We start from the raw sequence: 24,020 nt of genomic DNA on the forward strand, positions 1-24,020 counted from the left end.
TTGGCAGATATTGAAAACGCTATTTTGATACTTAACGCACTTTCTTGGGAATTTATTTTAGAAGCAGAGTAATAAGAGAAATCCTCCTAGCTTAGAAATATAAATATGATGCTACCACTTGGGGTTATTTATTTCCAAGGCAATCAATGAGGAAGCGTTAGGAAATATATTCAGAGTGATTTCAAACCTGATTCCAGTCAAGTGAGTAATCTTTCCATTTTCTTTCCATATGTTACATGATTTAAAAGAAAGAAAAAAGATGAAATGGTAAAGAATTAAAAGGCACTCTGGAACTAAGACCATAAATATGAATATAAGATTGTCCATTTTTTTAAGGAATGAAATGGCTTTAATTATGCTGAAACAAATGTTGATAGTGAAGCTAAATACTGTTAAGCAAAATGATTTTGTACATATATATGCATTCTTTTTATATTCGTTTCCATTATGGTTTATCACAGGATATTGAATATAATTTCCTGTGCTATACAGAAGGACCTTGTTGTTTATCCATCCTATATATATTAGCTTACATCTGCTAACCCCCTCACTCTATCCGTCCTCCACCCCCATCCCCTCGGCAACCACAAGCCTGTTTTCTACGTCTGTGATTCTGTTTCTGTTTTATAGATAAGTTCCTTTGTGTCATATTTTCGATCCCACATATAAGTGACATCACATGGTATTTGTCTTTCTGACTGATGTCCCTTAGTATGATCATCTCTAGGCCCACCCATGTTGCTGCAAATGGCATTATTTTATTCTTTCTATTCCATTTATACATTTATACAATTCCATTGTATATATACCACATCTTTATCCATTCATCTACTGATGGACATTTAGGTTGCTTCCATGTAAATAAATTATAAATAAAATACTTACTAAAATAGGCTATTGTAAATAGAACAGGCACAATATTTTGAATACAGCTGGTGGTTCCAGGACTTTGGGAAACTCTTGCAGTTTTTTTCCAAGCTGAAGGGTCAACCAGCTGGGATCCGTCTCTTCAGCCTGGCCGCAGGTCTAGATCAAGTCCATCCCCAGTCGTTTCAATACTTGAATTTCCATTGTACTTACACACCATGGGCTCTGCCTGTATTTGTTGGCAAAAGCGTTCAGAAGTGATTATGAGAAGGGGCTACACGTGGGTCCTTTATGTTTGCTTCACACTAGGGCCATCAAGGAGAACAGACTTGTGGAGGTGCTCGCCTGGTTAAGTCAGGCACAGAGACAGAAATCACAGGGCAGAGAAACCCTCTTTCTGATAAGATCCTCTGCCTGGACTATGTTAAAGGTTATTTCGGCTAGGGTGGCGGAGGAACTTGGTGGAATGGGTCAGATGGGTGGATCAAGAGTAGATGCTACCTAGAGACCCAGGTTGGTCATGGGCCTGTGGATACCTGCCCTTGAAGGTATCCATCAGGAGCAAAGGTTTGGAAACCAATGGCCATGTCCTTGTGTCTATAACCAGCTACATGGGACTGGATCTCCTGATTGAGTCAGCTCCTTTGGGCTCTGCTGTACGTGGGATGACCAGCAAACTTCAGGGTGAACTGGACACAAATCCAGTTTTGTGTGCTATTGACCTTGGAATGGAGACAGGCACCTTCCCATCCATGGAGCATCCTTGCCTGCAGGCCTGCTCTGCCGATGATAGACTCATCCACTGATAAGCCAGGCAAGGGGTAGCCTAGGTGATGCTGTCCTCATTTTCCTCCCTGTCCCTTTGGTGCCCTCCTAGATGGCGGCGATAGTGGTTTGGTCGCTAAGTCGTGTCCGACTCTTGCAACCCCATGGACAGCAGCCCGCCAGGTTCCTCTGTCGATGGGATTTCCTCTTGTTTTTTCTGGGACCCAAGGACCCTCCTGCTCTTGGCCACTCCTTGCCCCTCCCCACCATCAATTGCCTACAAAGCTTAACCTCAGACAAGAATCTGCACATCATTATAATCTTCGTGGGATGTTTTCCATCTTCTCCTCTTGGCAGAGTCCTTGGTTCAGATGGTAGAATTAAAAATTTTGTTTCCCATTTGAGGGTTTCAGGCAGCAAACTGGCAGAGGAGGACGTATAAGGAACATGTCTGCATGCAGATGGCAGCTCAGCTTTGGCCCCACTGTATCCACACCCTGGGCATACACACTTGGCAATATTTGGAGACATGAGACCACAAGATAGAAATACACTTATTCTTAGAAAAGACATTTGGATGTGAAAAGCCAGTTCATCTGTGCAGATTTGGGTGAATTACATGGCTGGAACCACAGCACGTGACGTTCAGTAACTGAAGACAAACGGAGATAATTCCAAAGTCACTCTCAGCAGAGACGAGGTATCTGTTGCACTGTGGATCGCAGACACCTCCACATGCACTCTGCCTCGTTCCCTTCCAGTTCTGCTTCAACCTACTTTCCCAGCCCCAGTCGACACCGCGCTCGAGGCTGTAGCCTGAGAAAGGAAGTGACCCTCTGAGATGAGAGGGTTTCCCTGGTGACATCCATCCAGCTGGCCACAGTGGGGGCTCGTCTGGGGCCCACACAGTCAGGCCATTGGAATGTGCCAAGATCAGCAATGATAAGGTCTTTGCACAGAATTCCTTCATCACGAGAGGCAAGCAGGCTGGACCGAGATAGATCTGAACCCAGCCCTCGCTTCTAACATCTTCAGCCAATGGAACGGAACTACACTCAGAGAATAGTCTGACTGAAGACACAGAGGAGAGAGAAAAAGAAAGGATAAATCAAGATCATGGCTGAAAAACTTCAGATACATTTGCAAATCATACCGAAGCAGCTATATCAGCTAAAAGGTCAAAGCATCTTATAGATAAAGTCCCAGTGGCTTTGGTGCTGGAAAGTGACTCCTGCCAGAAAGCTCCACTCAGATCTACAGAATGATGGCTTTTATCCGTTTAGCCCTACACACTCCCAAACTTTAGCGTCATTATCTTCTAATTGGTCTTGATGCCAAGCTCAGGGGCCTAATGAAATCAGCAAACGCAACTCTGAATGGAAAGAAAATCAACTTGTGTTAAAGCAACTCTGAATGGAAAGAAGAAAACCAACTTGTGTTTGGCATTTGATAAAATACCTGTCCTGGAGAAGATTCTTGAGAGCCCCTTGGACAGCAAGGAGATCAAACCAGTCAATCCTAAAGGAAATTAAACCTGAATATTCATTGGAAGGACAGATGCTGAAGCTCCAATACTTCGGCCACCTGATGCAAAGAGCCAATTCATTGGAAAAGATCCTGATGCTGGGAAAGATTGAAGGCAGGAGGAGATAGGGAAGACAGAGGATGGGATGGTTGGATGGCATCACCAACTCAATGGACATGAATATGAGCAATCTCCGGTAGATAGTGAAAGACAGGGAAGCCTGGCATGCTGCAGTCTACAGGGTCACAAAAAGTTGTACACAACTTGGCAACTGAACAACAGTGATTGGATATGGAGCTCCAGACCTGGTATTGCTGGATTTTTCCCACAATGGATGGCTCTGCAGCTGGGAGGGAGAAATTCCCATCTGATACCCATGGGGGCTCCCTGGGTTCCTCCAAAACAGTCAGAGAAGGTCTGAATATACTGACCTTGGAGATGTGACTCTCCACCTCCATCTCAAACTGTCCTCTACTTGATTAGCTTCAAGAAACACATGCTTACCAAAGATTAGGCCAGGCATCAAGGCTGTAGCTAGACAGAATACCTACACTTTCTAGAGCAGAGGTCCCCTACTTATTTGGCACCAGGGACCAGTTTCATGGAAGTCAATTTTTCCATGGACCAGAAGAGGAGTGGTGGTTTCAGGATGCTTCAAGCACATTACATTTATTGTGCACTATATCTCTATGATTATTATATTGTGATATATAATGAAATAATTATACAACCCACCATAATGCAGAGTCAGGAGGAGCCCTGAGCTTGTTTTCCTGGAACTAGATGGTCCCATCAGGGGGTGATGGGAGACAGTGACAGTAGGGTTTGCACTCCATGAGAATCTAGGGCCACCACTGATCTGACAGGAGTTGGAGCTCAGGAGGTAATGTGAGTGTTGGGAAGCAGCTGTAAATACAGATGAGGCTTCAGTCGCTTGCCCACCACTTGCTTCCTGCTGTGTAGCCTGGTTCCTAACAGGTCGTGGGTCAGTACCAGTCTGTGACCTGGGAATTGGGGACCCCCAGTCTAGAGAGTAAATACTGTATTATGATAAATGCTTCATTATAGTGTAATGTTCTTGTGGATGAATGCACAGAACAGGGGTACCCAGGGGCACACAGCAGAGAGAACTAATGCTTGTCAAGGGTTGAAGATAGCAGGGGCTTATAAACTAAGAGAAGCCAAGTTCCCTTAAAAAGTGGGACAGTCATCTTGAAAACTATGAACGGATCCATTTTTGAGAGGCATTGCAGGATCAGTATTAGGAACATGGGTTTTGAAATCTGGATGAGTCTGACTTTGTCACTTGTTGACTGATGGATTTCAAAGCAGCTAAAGTCCTTCTACCTCCCTTTCCAATGTGACTTTGCAGCTCCTCCAGTTGAGAAGTAAAAGAGTCTGTTTCTTTACTCCTTGCCTCTGATTTTGCCATGTCATTTTCTGTGACACAAGCAGAAGCTTGAGCATTGGGGCTGTCCTCTCTTTGGGTTCCTGGGACCACCACAGGCATGTCCCAGCAGCCTGTTGTTGGATCAGAGACTATGAGATGCGGCAGAGCACTCGGATTTTTTTGTGAGCCCAGTAAGACTCACGGTAGAACCTCCCAGCTCAGTCCACCCAGTGGCTTGCCCACAGACTTCTGAGCTGAATAAATGATTGCTGCTGGTTAAAGGAGTTGGCACAACAACAACAACAAGAGAGACATATGCTTGTCCTACCTTTGGAAGGAGAAATATTGGATGGGGCTGGAGAAGTGGGAAAAGATGTCTGCTCATTTAGGGAGACAGGCTGGGCTTTTAGTTATTATTACTGAGGGCAGGGTAATGGCTCCTCTGACTGGGGGACCACCCTGGCTGCCCAGAGATGCTTGCCGATACTCCTCGACCATTTCCGTTGTCACATGGACCCTCCACCAACTTGTGCTACAAGCTAATCGTCCTGACTTTATATTCGCAGTCTCCCTACTGGTGTTCTGGACCACTTGTGTATCGGACACACTCCGTGTGTTCATTAAACAAAACAATAGCAACAAAAATACAGCTTGCCTCTCTTAAAACTCTGCTGTACCAAATAGGGAGGAGTTGAAGCTTAGACTTTAGCTTTCACAGCAGATGTTTTTGCATTCATTTCCACCCCCCCCCCAGGGAGGAGAGGAAATGCAAATTGTTCATTTGAGCAATTTCTATCCCTTTTGGATGGCCCCATCCTCTTTTTCTGTGAAATGTGCATCGCTCCTCAACCAAATTGTATGGGATCATCTTTCCGAAGGGAGAAAACCTAGTTTGCATGCTTCAAATTAGAGAACTGCATTAAAGCGTGTGGAAATCAGAGATGCACTCCACCCTGGTCCCAGCCAACTCGGGCCCTCAGGGAGGATGCTGCCTGATGCTTAGTGGTTCCGACGTCCCAAAGAGGTGGCAGGAGCTCTAATGACACGTCTAAAGGATGTATAGCTCATTATGCAATGTTTTGAAATTGTCCGTGGAGCATCTTTCTTAGGCAGGTGTATTAGGGATGAAACTTTCAAAGCCTCCCTCTCCACACAGACTGTGTTCAGGCCAAATCTCTGGTATCAAGAAAGCAGAAGGAATGTGAATTAAGTTTTCCTTTTTCATCACAAAACCACCTTCTGCAGCCCATCGGCTGGCGCTCGCTTCCTCAGCCAGTTCAGTTTCCCTGGAACTCTGAGGCCAGCAGAAAACTCCGGAAACTGAAACCAAAAAACCTCCAGAGTTCCCAGAGGAAATCGGACCACCCGAACCTTTCTAAAAACGGGTTATCACTGACCAAATTACAAGTCAGGATGAGGGGCTCTGGGGCATGCACTTTTCTGAGGTTTCAGAATATTTTCACTGGACTGAGAATGTTTGGACTCAGGCTTTTGATTTTCTGGATCAGGAAAAATATCTGGTGCCATTTCCCCCTCAGGAGAACAGAGCCAAGGGACCAGGACTATCCCGAGGGCTCCAGGGCAGGCAGAACCCTGCTCCCCACCCGGTGCCAGCCGCTCCTGACGCTCCATCCTGGGATGCTCACTCTGCAGCTGCTCCCTGGACAGCCACATCGCTGTCATTTACTGCCAGGCTGGCCTTCCAGAAGCCCAATCCCATGGATTTTTGATGACAGGGATTTTCAGTGTTTAGCTAGTAAAGTTGCACTGTTTTTCTCCAGTGGATAAAAAAAGTCCTGACTTCCTTTGTCTCTAATTAAAGACAGATGGGCAGAGGATGACTCGCTCCTTCATTTTTTCCCTCCGTGTGAGCGTGTGGCTGAAGGCAATCCACTTTGCCTGTCACCAATTTGTTGGGCAGTTTTAAACAGGTCACCGATCTCTCTGCAACATGAGAGAGACACACTTCTCTATTGGGTGTCCCGGGCTCCTTCCCTGTCGGGTGGTATTTAGCACCTGTAAAAGTGCTCTGGAAGCAAAACCCTGGGTTGTCAAAACGCCCATTCATCATTATAAGCAAATTTATTCCCTAACAGTTGAGGTCTTTAGAACTAGCTGGAGTAAGTGCAAAAAAAAAAAAACAAAAAAAAAACCTCTTTGAAATAAAAGGGAGAAGGATGGAGCAAAAGTCTGGTCCACACAGTGAGTTAACGACACCCTGGGATTGCAGGTTTTTTCCTACTTGAGAAGCTTTAACTCTGCAGGTGCAGAAGCACGAGGAGAGCAAAGACCTTCCCAGACCACCAAAAGGCAAACTATTTGCCGCCACTTTGTGCCTTTTCCCCCCTGAAATAGGCATCAGCACAAGTCACCATTCGTGTGCAGCAGGCGTAGCTCGTGCCTGAGTGATCCTTCCAAATGAATCAGTGTTTAATTAACATCTCCAGGCAAGAATACTGGAGTGGGTTGCCACACCCTTCTCCAGGGGATGTTCCCGACCTGGGGATCGAACCCGCGTCTCTTATGTCTCCTGCATAGGCAGATGGGTTCTTGACTACTAGCTCCCCCTGGGAAGTCCTATATCTCCATAAACCTGGTGGGGGGGGGGCGTGGGCAGGGAGAGCAGGCGGAATTAAGTGCATTGGGCCTTCCCTGGCAGTCCAGTGTTTAAAACTTGACCTGCCATTGCAGGGGATGAGGATTTGATCCCTAGTCAGGGAGCTGAGATCCCACATGCCTTGTGGCCAAAAAAAAAAAAAAAAAAAACATAAAACAGAAGCAATATTATAACAAATTCAATAAATATTTTAAAAAATGGTCCATATTTTTAAAAAAAGCTTTAAGAAATAAGAAAGTGCATTACCTAAGATATTACAAATAAAAAATGAGAAGTAAAAGGGGAGAGCCCAGAGGGATGGGATGGAGAGGGAGGCGGGAGAGGGGTTCGGGATGGGGAACACATGTAAATCCATGGCTGATTCATGTCAATTTATGGCAAAAAACCACTACAATATTGTAAAGTAATTAGCCTCCAACTAATAAAAATAAATGGAAAAAAAAATGTATGTGTCCCAAAATGTTGACGATATCTGCCTTAGGTATTTTGGTAACAATCCTTGTCAGAGTCTGAAAAATGAGCCATCCCCATCTGTGTGACTCACCAGAAACATGCTCAAAGCTTCTCATGTTTAATACACTTGGAAGAGAGTTCACCCACCTGCTAACAGAAGCCCCCAGAAGAGGGTCCCTGGGGAGGACGGAGGGGTGACCATGTTGCTCTATCTTCCTCGAATGGCTTTTTGCTTTTCTCTTCCGGAAAGAATTCAGAAGCAAAGAGGAAGTGTCTTTTTTGTCCTAGAACACAAGGAATCAGGACTGAAACCTATCATAATTCCAGTCCCTTGGACTCGTGCCCCCGCCCCCGAATGAAACCATGCCAGCCATCAGGACCTGCTCCACTGCTTCAAGGGAAGAGGGAAGAGAAGCTGGAAGAGCGGGATCAGAAAAGTGCCTCCTGCTTCATCACACTGAGCCTGATCAGGTTCTTTGCAAATCACCACCAAGAAGTCACTGCTCTGGAAAGTGCTGCTCTGCCATCACTCATGTCCATAAACCTGGGACGAGTGTAGCTTTATCAGGGTTCATCTGGTGCTTATCACAGCCTTGCTGATGGCCGTACATACTCAGAAGACCCTCAAAACCAAGAGCTGGCCACCCCCATGAGAACCGCCCCAAATCCCAGTTTCCACCAAAGGAGATTAAAGCAAAGAGCTGTTTTTAGGGACTGTGTGTGTGTTTGTGCACGCTTTTGTTTTTTTAAACTGTTCAAAGAGTCCGTAGGAGGATTTTTGCTTGCAGCTCTGGCCCTGCAGACAGCCCAGGGCCCTCCACCACATCCTGCCTCTCCACTTCCTCCCCCTCTTTCCCAGCTCCAAGCCAAGCTGGGAAGTCTCTCACGACCCTGAGGCTTGGCGGGAGGAAGCCTGAACTTGATACAGCTGCCTTTCCTGGGGCCTGTGAAGCACATTGATCCCTGGGTCTGGGCTGCCTTGCGTGCCTATTTTTAGCCTCGTGCTGTAGGCCTTTCTGAGGGCTCAGGGCATGTCTCCATTTGGGCTGGGCCACGCCAGGGAGGGGTCCCCGTGTGCTGCTGGGGCTGTTGGACACCTGAACAGGGATTCACGAAGCAGTTAATGTGGTTTGTTTCAACGTCAAAAGGAAGAGGAATACTCACCCTTCACCAGCTCCCTCCCTGTCTCCCAAGAACAAAGGTCTGAGTTGCTTCTTCCAGCCCAGCAGCAGGCCCTGGAGGGTAGTTGCGGATGCTTGATTCTGGTCACCCTGCTGAGGCAGAGGGGCCGGAATGTCCCACTCAGGACATTCACAGAACAATCAGGTCAGGCTTGGGTGGGGACCTGCCTCCCCAGCCTGTCTATCCTCGTCCCCTGTGTCAGGCAAGCCACCCTCCTCCCCACCACATGCCCTGGTCTCCAGCCTTGGCACCCACTGCTTCTGCAGAGCTGAGCTCGCTTGTCTGCTCTGTGTCCTCAAGACCTGGGGCAGACCCCACCACAGCCTCCATCACCTAGGAATGGTTGATGTGTGGCTGTCACCCCCACCCGACAGGGTGCCTTGAGGGTGGCCATGTCTGCTCACTTTATCTGCATGTGTGCCCGGTGGTCCATGCCTGAAGGGAGAGTGTGTGGCCATGAGGAAGGAGGTGTGGTTTGGGGCCAGCATATGACCCCACATAACAGGTTCAGTGAAAGCCGGGCAAATGAACCGACAGATGACATGCTCCAAAAGGACATGGTGACTGAAGGTCAAGAACCAGCAAATTGCCACAGTTAGAAAACATACACCAGCTCACTCTGGTTTTATTTGTACTTTTCCAGATGATTAGTTTAAGTAAGACTTTCTGAATTGACTCCATTCATTCATTTAGGAAAACCAGGAACCCCTGGTGGCTCAGACGGTGAAGAGTCCGCCTGCAGTGAGGGAGACCCGGGTTCAATCCCTGTGTCGGGAAGATCCCCTGGAGAAGGAAATGGCAACCCACTCCAGTATTCTTACCTGGAGAATCCAGGATGGAGGAGCCTGGCAGGCTACAGTCCATGGGGTCACAAAGAGTCAAACACAACTGAGCGACTTCACTTTCACTTTCCTCCATTTAGGAAACTTATGGCACCTAGACCCAGGTTGGTTGGGCCAACTGTTACATGAGTGAACTTAAAAGATCATTGTAGGGACTTCCCTGGTGGTCTGGTGGTTAAGAATCTGCCTGCCAATGCACGGGATGCCAGTTCAATCCCTGGGCCAAGGGATATATATATTTTCTTTTTCATAGTCTTTTCCATGATGGTTTATCATAGGAAGTTGAATATAGCTTCCTGTCCTACACAGTAGGACTTTGTTGTGTATCTGTTCTATGTATAATAGTTTGCACCTGCTGATTCCAAAACTCTCTGCTGTGGTCCCTGCTTAGCGACCACAAGTCTGTTCTCTGTGTCTGTGAGTCTGTTTCTATTTCATAGGTAAGTTTGTCATATTTTAGAGCCCATGTGTAAGTGATGTCATGATATTTGTCTTTCTCTGTCTAACTTTCTTCACTCAGTATGATAATCTCTAGGCCCATGTATGTTCTGCAAATGGTGTTATTTCATTCTTTTCATGGCTGAGTAATATTCCATTATATATATGTACCACATCTTATTTATCCGTTCATCTGCCAGTGAAGCTGGTTTCCACGTCTTACCTACTGTGAACAGTGCTGCTGTGAACCTAGGGGTACATGTATCTTTGAATTATAGTTTTGTCTGGATATATATGCCTTGGAGTGGGATTTCTGGATCATATGGCAACTCTGGATTTCCCAGGTAGCTCAGTGGTAAAGAATCTGCCCGACAATAAATCTTCCTGAAAATACAGGAGCTGCAGGAGGACTCGGGTTTGGTCCCTGGGTGAGGAAGATCCCCTGGAGGAGGAGGCTTGACCCCACTCCAATATTCTTGCCTGGAGAATTCCATGGGCAGAGGAGCCTGGTGGGCTACAGGCCATGGGGTTGCAAAGAGTCAGACACGACTAAGTGACTGAGCATGCATGGTAGCTCTAGTTTTGGTTAGAGACCACACATCTTCATACTTAGGACAGTTCTTTTCACATCAAGACCTAAAATGATACTTGTTGACTGACTGAATGAATGAATAAATGTGTGAAAAAAATGAACAAACACTCCCAGTGACCATAAGAATTATTGATGGTGCCAAGAAACATAGGGAAAGATTGGAGTTTCCTACAATAGATTTTAGCCCCCATTGTAAGTTAAGTCTTCTGGTTACCCACTCAGAACAACAGCTAAATGTGATAGCATTAACGTGTACTTTATAGACTCGTGCGGTTAGGCACTATATGGTATTACTGGGCAAAACGAGGATTTGTATGAACATCGCAGAAGAGAGCACACAACGAAAGAAGGTTCTCCACCTAACTCACAATTAATTATATCATCTGAGGCTTCATTCTGGCTTTGAAAACAATGGGAACCATAATTACATGTCTAAAGCCCAAAATGGAAGCCCGCAAGTGTTTGACAAGGGGAACATAAGGATGATGGAGTGCTTTACCCATCAGCTTGACCACAGAGCAGCCCTGGTGAGTCACGCTTTCAGGCCGCAGTAGGATTTCTCATTACCCTCCATTCTTTTCAGCGAGTATATTGAGCTCGTGGCTACTTGATGGATGCGACTCTGTTTGTGAATTCAGGCTGGCCTGCTGTCTTCCTGGACCTGACCCGTATATAGAATAGCCATGCAAATTAGCATGGGCCTCAGGCCAGGAAAAATTAATCCAGGCTTCAGTGCAATCAAGTAAAAGGTGTCAAAGGGCAACAAAGAGGGGGATGTGCCTGGGGCCAGGGATGCTAACTTTTACAGGTTTCTCTGCTCACCACCTGGTGATTGTGTTTTTTAGTTTTTTTAAATTTTGTGACTAGCAAACTGGCAAAAATATAACAGAAGCTGGTGGAAGTCTTTCTAAATCTTGTGATGGAAGTTCATGTTGAAAGTGCAATTAAGGCATTCAGAGAGGGCTTCCCCGGCATCAGGTCTAAGTGGGCCTCCAGGCCGGCTGCCTCGCCTCCATCTCAGCACCCAGCCATGCCTGGACAGCGCTCTCCACACTGGGCTGTTTCATTCACTTGGTTTATGATGTTTGTCCGTCCCCCTCCCCCCCCCCCCCCGCTTGGATTGAGGTCCCGGAGGCTGAGAATCACGTCTGTCTTGCCTGCCTCTGATTCCCAGCAAGTGGCACAGGTGCTGCAGGATCACAGGAGATGCTGGCGATGTCCCCCAGTCTTCCTCTAATGACAGCAGGCTCCAGGGTCAGCCAGGTCCACAGTTCACCTCATACCTGACCTTCACTGAACCCCCTGCTGGCCAGAAACTCTTGTGTCCTGCTTGGGTCCAGGGTGTCTTGAACACTCACTAAGTTTTCTTTTAGCCATGCCGGCAAGATGCTAAGTGAAACACCACCCAGAGAAAATAAGACAGAATTCGAACAGCACAGGCAAACTAGAGAAGGAATTGCAGGGGCTGGGGCGAAGAGGGGTCTGGATCCAGGGAGTAGATGGTCAATAGAGAGCCAGGTCCCAGGCCAGGGTCCCAGAGGGGCTGGAGGTGGAGGGCAGGAATCAGCCTAGACCAAGCATGTGGTGATGGAGACCTGGGCACAGTGGTACCCACTTCACAGGATTCCACTTCGAAGCCAGCTGCAGGGGCAGAGCCCATAGTAAGAGCTGTGACTGGTATCTAATGAACTCTCAGTCCATGTGCAGGGTCTCCTCCTGGTGGGAGTAACTGACCCAGGTCGGGGACAGGTAATCGTCAGAGCTTAGCGGTCAGAGCAGGGAGGATTTGATGGCTGGGATGGTATTATCCCGATAGAACCAGCAATGTCCCACGTCTCTGTCAGTCAGTCCCCCTCCCATGAGGTTTGATCGTGTATGTGGTATCACCAAGGAACAATGGCAGAGTGACAACCAAAGCACCCTGTTACCTCCTGGTGCCCGCAACAGCGCGCTCGCTCACTAGTTGAGCTGGGTCAGAACCAGTGGTCTCAACCAGTGGTCCCCAACCTTCTTGGCACCAGGGACCAGTTTCGTGGAAGACAGTTTTTCCACGGATTGAGGGAGAGGGTGGTGGTGGTTTCGAGATGACTCAAGCTCATTACAGTTATTGTGCGTGTGCATGCCCAGTAGCTTAATCATGTCCAATACTTTGCGACCCTATGGACTGTAGCCCACCGGGCTCCTCTGTCCCTGGAGCTTTTCAGACAAGAACACTGCAGTGGGTTGCCATTTCCTCTTCTGGGGGATCTTCCCGACCCAGGGATCAAACCTGCATCTCCTTGCATTAGCAGGCGAATTCTTTACCACTGAGCCACTGGAAAGCCCACATTTATATTATTATGTGCACTTTATTTCTATCACAATTACATCAGCTCCATCTCAGATCATCAGGCATTAGATCTCAGAGGTTGGGGACCCCTGGTCTAGATCAAAGGCCCCACAACACAAAGACCTCCTCCCCCACAAAAATATGTAAACGATAGAATTAGCAAATTAAGAATGTCTGTAGGAAGAGTGTGGGCACATGAAGGCAGCTGAGTCCTGGATGAGGTGATCAGAGGGGCTGCTGCCTGCGGTCACGCCCTTGGATGATGGCAGCCTCTGAGTGTCACCATCCTTCAAACATCTCTTCCTTGGAGAAGAAGGATGTCCCACAAGGAAGCAGCCTGGCCAGGACACAGATGAACAGGCAGAAGCATGAAGCCATGGAAGGGAAACCATCTGCCCCTATAGCAGTTGTAGTAATAATAATGATGATGATGATGATAAATATTTAGATCTTATTTTGCAGAGTGCAATGAAATGTACTGTTTAACCTTTACAGCGATCATGTTGGTAGCTGTCCTTTGCCTTGAGATAAGCAGATTGCTTTAGTGATTTATCCAAGACCGTAAACATAGGAAGTAGCAGAGACAGAACTCAATACCAAGAGGGCAGAGCCCACCAGCTTTCTGTCCACAACAGAAAGCTGAATTAATCCCTCTGGGGAATATGATTTAGATATAAGACAGGCCTGACACTGCACCAGTCATCCCAGCCAAGCCCTCTTCTTCCATCACTGGTCCTTCTAGGCATCTTCTGCTGACTCCCAGGAGAGGAAATTTTCTCTCTGGCTCTACCTTTCCAATTATACATAATGTAAACTCTTTCTGGGAATTCCCTGGTGGCCCAGTGGTTAAGAATCCACTGCAACTATTGAGCCCAGGCACTCCAGAGCACAGGAGCGACAGCTAGACAGCGTAAGTCCCGCAACTACTGAAGCCCACATGCCACAACTAGGGAATCTGTGCACTGTAACAAAAGATCCTGCACGACGAAATAAAGATTCTACATGCCGCAACCAAGACCTGACACCACCAAATAAGTAAATATTTTTAAAAAATAAAATGTTTCCAATAATCAGTTAATTCTTAAATGTGCATCACTAGTACAGGATTTATGGCAATCAGGTCAGTTCAGTCGCTCAGTCGTGTCCGACTTTTTGTGACCCCATGAATCGTAGCACGCCAGGCCTCCCTGTCCATCACCAACTCCCAGAGTTTACTCAAACTCATGTTCATCGAGTCAGTGATGCCATCCAGCCATCTCATCCTCTGTCGTCCCCTTCTCCTCCTGCCCCCAATCCCTCCCAGCATCAGGGTCTTTTCCAATGAGTCAACTCTTCACATGAGGTGGCCAAAGTATTGGAGTTTCAGCTTCAGCATCAGTCCTTCCAATGAATACCCAGGACTGATCTCCTTTAGGATGGAAAGGCAAAATGATAGGATACTGAAAGAGGAACTCCCTAGGTCGGTGGGTGCCCAATATGCTACTGAAGATCAGTGGAGAAATAACTCCAGAAAGAATGAAGGGATGGAGCCAAAGCAAAAACAATACCCAGTTGTGGATGTGACTGGTGATAGAAGCAAGGTCCAATGCTGTAAAGAGCAATATTGCATAGGAACCTGGAATGTTAGGTCCATGAATCAAGGCAAATTGGAAGTGGTCAAACAGGAGATGGCAAGAGTGAATGTCGACATTCTAGGAATCAGCGAACTAAAACAGACTGGAATGGGTGAATTTAACTCAGATGACCATTATATCTACTACTGTAGGCAGGAATCCCTTAGAAGAAATGGAGTAGCCATCATGGTCAACAAGAGTCCAAAATGCAGTACTTGGATGCAATCTCAAAAATGACAGAATGATCTCTGTTCATTTCCAAGGCAAACCATTCAATATCACGGTAATCCAAGCCTATGCCCCAACCAGTAACTCTGAAGAAGCTGAAGTTGAATGATTCTATGAAGACCTACAAGACCTTTTAGAACTAACACCCAAAAAAGATGTCCTTTTCATTATAGGGGACTGGAATGCAAAAGTAGGAAGTCAAGAAACACACGGAGTAACTGGCAAATTTGGCCTTGGAGTACAGAATGAAACAGGGCAAAGGCCAATAGAGTTCTGCCAAGAGAACTCACTGGTCATAGCAAATACCCTCTTCCAACAACAGAAGAGAAGACTCTACACATGGACATCACCAGATGGTCAACACCGAAATCAGACTGATTATCTTCTTTGCAGCCAAAGATGGAGAAGCTCTATACAGTCAGCAAAAACAAGACCGGGAGCTGACTGTGGCTCAGATCATGAACTCCTTATTGCCAAATTTATTGCAAGAGGAACCATCTAAATATATGGGTAACGTTGTAAATAAAACAGTACATCTAGGTGCCAGGATACATAGAGCAATGAAATGGACCTTGGAATATGGTTACTTATTGCAACAAAAAGATATCATTTCAAATTACTCAGTGGAAACATGGATTATATAAATGATGATAGAATAAATGATTAGGTAAGGGAAAACTCAACTGAATCTTTACCTTAGTCTTTACCATCAACATACAGATGCCTCAAAAATTTAAGTATAAAAGTACAAAGCCATGAATGTACTGGATAAAAGCTATGACTATTTTTATAATCTTGGGATGGGGAAGGGACTTTTCCATCCCAAGATTATATTGATACAGTACATAATTTTAAATCTCACGTAGCAGAAAATTACAAGTAACACAGAGAAATAATGAACTGGAAAAAATATTTGCAAACTGTGTAACAGACTGAGAGTTAATATATTTACTATACACAGAGCTCCTACAAATCAAAAAAAGGAAACACATAGCCCAATAAAAATGGGAAAGGAAACACAAAAGCTTTTCTAAGGTACAAAAGGGTATGTTTTATTTACTTATTTACTTTAAATTGGAGTATAATTGCTTTACAACGTTGTTGTACAGATTCTGTTGTACAGATTCTTCTGTACAACAAAGTGAACCAGCTAGACGTATACATATATCCCCTCCCACCCAGCCCAGCCCCACGCCTCTAGGCCATCACAGAGCACCGAGCTGAGCTCCCTGTGCTATACAGCAGCTTCCCACTAGCATCTGTTTTACACATGGCAGTGTATATATGCCAATGCTAGTTTCAACTCGCCCCACCCTCTCCTTCCCCCTCTGTGTCCATGAACCTATCTGCAGGGCAGACGTAGAGAACACATAAGCTTTTAAACAAAGAAGAAATATCAAACATGAAAATAATACACTCAACCCTTAATAATAAGCATCGTTACACAAGTAACTATAGCGTTATTTCTGTGTGTGTGTGTGTTTACCTATCAAATACAAAGAATAAAGAGACTCAGAGAGTGTTGCTAGCATGCTATAGAATGGGTTTTCACATGCACTGGTTGTTGGCATAAAAAATGGCATAATTTCTGGAGGAAAGTTTAGTAATATACACCCAAATTTAAAATATACATACTTACTCTTAGCCCAAGAATTCCAAGTCAAAGTATTCATTTATTTTACTGTGGTAAAAGAAATATATTATAAAATTCACCATTGTAACCACTTTAAAATGTACAGAAGCATTAAGTACATTCACATTGTTGGGCCACCATTACCATCATCCACCTGCAGAACTTTTTTCTCTTCTCCTATTGACACCCTTCACCTATTAAACAACTGTGTTCTTTCTGTCTCTAGCAATTTGACCACTCAAAGAATTAATCTTAACAAGAAAATCGCATTAAGAGCTACATATATATGCACAAAAGATGTAGTCATTCAAAAAACATTTCTTGAGGACCTACTCAAAGTATGCTAGGTAATAAATGAGATAGACCAGGTTACCTGACTTATGCACAAGTCATGATCAAGAGGAGGTAGACCATGAACAAGTGCATAAAGAATAGAGCATTAAGTTGCCATTAAGTTTGAAGAAAATAAACAGGGACTTCCCTGGTGTTGCAGCAGTTAAGGATCTGCCTTGTAATACAGGGGACGCCGGTTTGATTCCTGGTCCAGGAATTAAGACCCCACATGCCGCAGAACAACTAAACCCACTTGAGCCCTCTGGAGCCTATATGCTACAAGAGAGTCTCTGTGCCACAATGAAAGATCCAGAATGCCGCAGCTAAGACCTGATGCAGCCAGGTAAATAAATACTTAAAAAAAGAAAATAAACAGATTTAATCATATGTGGCAGTGATTTGCAGGGATGCTTGGGGGGGGGCAGTAAGAAAAAAGTTCTCTCAAGCACTATTTATAAGAACCAACAAATTAGAGCATCCAAGCAACATCTCTGTGAAGGTGGAGAATCCATTTGGCCAGATGTCATTATGTGCCAGTTTATTACAGACCGCAAGAGACTTTCTCAGAACTAACTCCCTTAATTCAGGGTTTTCTTCTGTATTTTCCTGGAGGGCAAGAGTTTCCAACATTTGGGGGTAGAAAATAATGTAGCAGGGGTCCACGCCAATGCTGCTTTATTCCAAGAAGGAATGCATAGATGACAGTTTCAAGTGTTTGATGTCCAACCCCTCCTAAAACTGTAACATAACAGCCGGCAGATGAAGAGGCTGATCTAAATCTCCTTTCTGTGGTTTTACTTTTGTTCTGGCAGACTGAGCAACACGAAAAAGAAAAAAAAATTACAGCGCGTGCATGGGAAACATTCTTCCCTTTTTTCTTGAGTAACGGACACGTTGGAGAGCCAGCGTTGAGTAAGGGGCGATGGCTTTGCTGTGATAAACACAAAAAAGCATCCAGGGCCTGGCCTACCCTGAGCCCAGGCAGGAAATTCAAGGGTAATATAACACTTTACTGTTAAGTAATACCATTGGAATAAAACCATGTTTGGGATGACTTTTGGCTCTCACTTGGAATTTCTGTTTCATTTGCTTCCAGAAAGAACTCTTCCCCCATAAAGTTCTTAACTTGCATTTCAAAAGATTTTGTAGCTGTATAAATAGGATGTATGTCATAGAACACGCAGAAAAACACATCCAATCCAGGACCTTGGTTTTCAGGATGGACTCCAGGGCAGCAGCTTCAAGCAGTGGAAGTGCAATTCACAGGTTAGAGACCTCATTCTGCTCCCTGCTAGCAGTGTGACCTTGCATGGATTCTTTGACCTTGGAGCCAGTAAAAGAGGAAAAACAATAGTACCCACTCAGAGGGTTTTGTGAGGATAAAATGCAAGAATATGAAAGGCTCGGTGCTAGCCTGCCATACAGCTTTTTCCTTCTTTCCCCGGCTTCATAACTGAGCTGGGCATGACTGGCCTCAGCGTAGAAAAAGACTAAAATGGAAAACCAGAATTTATTTTTGTCTGAATAACTTGGCCATGGTTGGACTGTTTTTCCCTGTTGGTTTTAAGCCATATTTCTCCAGTGCTGCCTCCTAGGCTGAATTTCTGCATGATTGAAACACCATCTTCAGTTTCAGAGGAACTCAGGTGAACTGAAGCATCTCTACATAACTCGGATGGTGCAGGAATCAGACCCACGGGACAGACTGGTGAAGGATCTGCAGGCGTTTAGCTGGGAGAAGACTGGGGTTGAGGATGTGGGGAGTGTCTCCAAACATCTGAAGGGTAATATCATGTGAAAGAGAAATTTGATTAATTCTCCATGGTTCCGTAAGTGGAGACAGGTTCCAGTTTTATGGATAGAAAACCTTTTAAAAAAAATATCAGATTGTCAAGGAAAGATGCTGTCTTCTGATGTAAGGAATTCCAGAGGGATCCTAGCAGGGAGTAGTTCTTCACTCCCTGGGAGTCCTACAGGGTATTCTGCATCAGAAAAAGAGCTGAGTAAGCGCCCTATCAGGTTCTTTTCAGGTCAGGGGGGCTGCAGCTCAGGTAGCTACAGAAATGCAACATTTTGCTGCAGGCACTTAAGGAAGCAGTCCTAGGAGCTGCAAGGAGCTCACAGATTGCGCTTATGTGAGAATTTTAACCTTTCATAACAAAAATATCATGCCACATTGGGGGGAAAAAAGCCTTTAACCCGCTAGAAAGGAAAACGTTCCTAGTTTAGGTATCATATTTTACAGTTTCCATCATATTTTACAGGTTCCTGTAGACACAGGGACCAAATGAAACTAAACCACGATCTTGGGCATCAAATTACACTTCACTTTTACCTTTTCCCCCTGTGATTCTGACATAAGTGATTAAAAATGAACCCGAACCTTTGACCTACCCATTTGGTTTTGTTTTTTTTTTCTCTCCTCTTTCTGTTCACCTGCAAACCTCTGTCTGCTAGTCGTTTCATACAGCCTTGGTCAACTGCTTTCAACAGCTAGACATTAAAGCCACTGAGAGCATAAACAGGAAGCTGGTGTTTAGGTGGGAGTTCCTAGGAATTTTATACCACTGACCACAGAGGCCAAGAGAGAAAGGAAATAGGAAAAACAGTGTAAATACCTGGGTGACTAATGACGCGCAGCTCAGCTGGCTTTTTTGAACAGTTAACAGGAAGTCTTTCCAGGGGAAACACCCTGCACATTTTTCGGGACCCCGCGTGGCACTGAATGGCCGTATCGGGGCGTTTGCTGGTAACCCAACAGACTCTGCCCACGTCTCCCAAGACGCCAACTCGATTTGCATGCGTGGTGCAAACCGCTCGCCGAGCGCCAGGCTTCAGGCCTGGGATTGCAAAAGCTTGGAGGGCCACCCCCTTCCCGGTTCACACCGCGAGCGCCTAAGAGGATTTAGAATCAAGTGGGCACGTTTGCAGGCCTCGTTGTGAAGAGGCAGCTGGAGCGCGGCGCAGCCCCCCGCGCCCCAGGGCTGCATTGTCCTCCGAGGGGCCGCCGCCGGGCTCCTTTGTGCGCGGGGCCGGCCCTGCCCTCCCGCCCGGGGCCCCGCGGGCCTCCTCCCCGACCTCTCCCCCTCACCCCCCCACAACCACGCAGACTGCTCCCTCCGGCCCCCGACCCGCCGGCTGCCGCGGGCCCCGCGCCGAGGAGCGGGCAGGGCGGGCAGACCATCTGCACCGAGACGGACTGCGGCCCCGGAAGGTCAGCGCCCCGACGATCGCCGTCTGAACAGCAGGCCACCCAGGCCTCCCAGCAACACAGGGACATCTGCTCCCCTTCATTCAGAGCCCGGGTTCCGATTTCACCAACTCCCCCCACCCCCTGCTCCCGGCTGACTCGGGCTCCCGGGAGTGCAACGGGGACAGGAGGGGCAGAGCAGACGCGCCGCCCGCCCCCTGCTCCCCGCTTCAGAGCAGAGCAGCTGAGTCCGGCGTGGCGGGGGAGGGGGTCACCCACGTGACCGGGGTGACGTCGTGCCGGGGAGGGGCGGCCAGGCCAAGGGGTGGCGGCGGCGGCGGGGGTCGCAGAGACTGAGACGCGCAGGTGCGTCCTGGGTTTGCGGAGGGGTTGGACCGGGGGATCCCACCCTGCTAGGAGAGATCGGGCAGCTCCGCCGCCTGCCCCGCTCAGGACAGATGGGTTTAACCGCCCCCCTCATCCCAGGCTGGGAAGAACCAGTGAATGCGCGGGAAAGTTTGTAGCGAGCAGAGGCAGGCATTCCTCGTGCGGAGCTCCGGACCCACAGTTGTAAAGCTAGCGGTCTGCGGGTAAGGCCAGGCTCTAGCCTGGATGGTTGACACCCAAACTCGTCCTGCCTTTTCTGCTTTACCTTTGGGCGAAAAGATGGAAGGATGAAAGAATTGCATTTCTGTTGTGTTTCCACCCCTTGATCATAAACGCCCTGAACACAGAAACGCTGCATCTTATTCATCTTTGTCTCCTCCGCCTCCTGCAAATATTTCGACGCTAAATTAACGTGCAGAGGGGTGCGGGGTATGGTCCTTATGACCTCTGAGTGTAACTGCTGTCCTTTGTTATTTGACAAAAACCAGGGCATTGTGGGGCTTCCCAAGTGGCGCTGATGGTAGAGAACCCGCCTGCCAATGCAGAAGACAGAAGACACGGGTTCAATCCCTACTTCAGGAAGATCTCCTGGAGGAAGGGATGGCAACCCACTCCAGTATTCTTGCCTGGAGAATCCCATGGACAGAGGAGCCTGGCGGGCTACTGTCCATAGGGTTGCAAAGAGTACAACACGAGTTAAGCGACTTAGCAGGCTTCAGGCGCAGGACATTGTGGAGAATAAAGTGTGGACGCAGGGAGGTGTTAGTTCATTGTTGCTCCCTCCCTCTCACCATCTTCCCTGCTTTACTTCCTTCCACAAACATTTGATGGATGGTCCCTGTGAACCAGGGACCAGGCAGTGGACTAGATCTGGGAAGTAGAGAAACAGGAGTCCCAGGCTTCAAGGTGCAGCCATTCTGCCAGGGGACTGTGCACAGGTAAACAGCCAACCAGGATTCTGGGTGATGAGTGCTATTGACAGGAATAGGGGATCCCTAAAGCTAGCTTCTAGAGAGGGAAGGGGTCTAAGCAGATGTGGGAAGGCAGGTAGTTTACTGGGAGAAGCTCTGTGGTGGACACAGGTCCCCCTGTGTGGATTCCCCCCAGGTGTGTTTACCTCCTGGTCAGTTTTTAGGCCTCAGGTGAAATGTCATTTCCGTGGCACCTCTCTAAGATAAGGTTTTCTTGTTAAGTGATCTGTCACACCTGGTACTTTTGTTTGTTTGTTTTCATATTCATGGCAGGTCCAGTTGGGCAAAGTTCATCATCCTTACCCAACTGTAAGCTTCTTAAGGCAGAAACTGGCCTTTTATTCATAGGCAGAGTCTCCATACCCAGCCCAGTGTTCCCTAAATATTTGGTGGGCTAATGAATAATCAGACTTTCCTTAAGTTAATGAGAAACTTGTTTCTGAAGTTTCTGGTTTTTTTTTTTTTTTTTTTTAAACTTTATTTATTATTTTTATTTATTTATTTTTTGGCTGCACTGGGTCTTCACTGTTGGTCTCCAACTTTCTCTAGTTGCTCCAGGTGGGGGCTGCTGTCTGGTTTCAATGTGCATTTCTTCTCATTGTGCTGGCTTCTCTTGTTGCAGAGCACAGACACTAGGGTGCATGGGCTCAGCAGTTGCACATGGCGGGCTCCAGAGCGAGGACTCAGTTGTGATGCACAGGCTTAGTTGCCTGGAGGCATGTGGGATCTTCCTGGACCAGGGATGGAACCCATGTCCCCTGGATTGACAAGTGGACTCTTAACCACTAGACCACTAGGGAAGTCCCAGAGTTTCTGTTTTGGATGTGGGGACAGGCTGCAGCCCACTCTGGGTACCCCCAGGGGAACCACCAAGAAGAGAGTGACTGGGGTATAGAATTTATTATTTTGTGGTCTTCTTCAGCTTGCCAATTTCAAAACTGTTTCTGCAACATCATCGTGAGGCAGGGATGCCATCATGAAATAAGTGTGCCCTGGCCAACAGGTTTCAGAGCTGGAAGGATTTTAGAGCCTCAACTGGTCTCATACGCTGTGTTCAAACCAGAAATATCTAGTAACACTTCAGAGCTGGGAGTGTGGATGGAGTGAAACCATAACTTTGCTGCTCTGCTTCCCCCATCTCCTCCTGTGTCCTGGGAGGATGGGCCGTGGGGAGAGATGAACAGGATTAACTTGCCTTCCTCAAGGTCAGCTCCCTTATCTTGGCCACTTTGTTACATCCTGTGACAAATCCTTTCCTTGTTTTTTGATGATAAGACAAGGATATAGATTAAAGAGTCAGACTCTGGTGACTGGTGCTGCGTGGCTTAGACTCTACCATTAAAAAGTCTGCTACTTCTTAGCTGTGTGACTTTGGAGGCCTTCCTTAGCCTCTCTGTGCCTCAGGCACTTTGTAATGAGAGAGAGTAGTATGTACTGTTATACTTTTTAAAATTCTGTGTGTACAGTTGGCCTTTGAACAACATGAGTTTGAACTGCGAGGGTTCACTTAAATGCAGATTTTTTTCAATAAGTACAGTATTGCATGGTCAATGCATTGGTTGACCCTCAGATGCTGAGCCGTGGGTAGAGAGGAACTGAAGATAGGGAGGGCAGACTATAAATTATATGTGGATTTTCATGGAAGGTCAACTATTGACCTTCAGCATGGAAGGGTGGGGCCCCTAAACCCCTGGTTGTCCAAGGGTCAACTATATTAAGAATTCTCATGATAGGCATCATTTTGATTTAAATGCTAATAGTTGATTAATTAAATGTTGAATAGCCAACCTCTAATTCAATTCAGTTCAGTTGCTCAGTCGTGTCCGACTGTTTGCGACCCCATGAACTGCAGCACGCCAGGCCTCTCTGTCCATCACCAACTCCTGGAGTCCACCCAAACCCACATCCATTGAGTAGGTGATGCCATCCAACCATCTCATCCTCTGTCCTTCTCCCCCTTCTCCTCCTGCCCTCAATCTTTCCCAGTATCAGGGTCTTTTCAAATGAGTCAACTCTTCTCATCAGGTGGCCAAAGTATTGGAGTTTCAGCTTCAGCATCAGTACTTCCAATGAACACCCAGGACTGATCTCCTTTAGGATGGACTGGTTGGATCTCCTTGCAGTCCAAGGGACTCTCAAGAATCTTCTCCAACACCACAGTTCAAAAGCATCAATTCTTCAGCACTCAGCTTTCTTTATAGTCCAACTCTCACATCCATACATGACCACTGGGAAAACCATAGCCTTGACTAGACGGACCTTTGTTGGCAAAGTAATGTCTCTGCTTTTTAATATACTGTCTAGGTTAACATAACTTCGTAAGTCGTGTGTCAGTAGAGCGGGTCACCGGGGGCTAAGTCCTGAGAGAGGAGATTTTCTTTGCCGCTGTCTTTGGAACTCAAGGGATGCCTTCTGCACCTTCATCATTGATTGCTCTTCCCTCCAGAAGGATTCCAATTCTTTAACTTTTCGTTTTTTTCAGATTTAAAATTTTTGTACTGAAGTATAGTTCATCCTAAAGGAGATCAGTTATGGATGTTCATTGGAAAGGCTGATGCTGAAGCTGAAACTCCAGCACTTTGGCCACCTCATGTGAAGAGTTGACTCATTGGAAAAGAACTGATGCTGGGAGGGATTGGGGGCAGAAGGAGAAGGGGACGACAGA

At 46.6% G+C, this 24,020-nt stretch overlaps 1 long non-coding RNA gene across 1 annotated transcript in view; it reads left to right on the plus strand.

Moving 5' to 3' along the window:
* LOC122681394 overlaps nt 1-20,765 on the plus strand; it is a 166,204-nt gene extending 145,439 nt beyond the window's left edge. The window contains exons 4-5 of the long non-coding RNA XR_006336957.1: nt 16,995-17,150; nt 17,620-20,765. This is a non-coding gene — a long non-coding RNA (uncharacterized LOC122681394). The remainder of the gene's footprint in view (nt 1-16,994; nt 17,151-17,619) is intronic.
* Nucleotides 20,766-24,020: the final 3,255 nt, after the last annotated feature.

This window comes from Cervus elaphus, chromosome 23 (assembly GCF_910594005.1).
Source record: "Cervus elaphus chromosome 23, mCerEla1.1, whole genome shotgun sequence".
Lineage (NCBI taxonomy): Eukaryota > Metazoa > Chordata > Mammalia > Artiodactyla > Cervidae > Cervus > Cervus elaphus.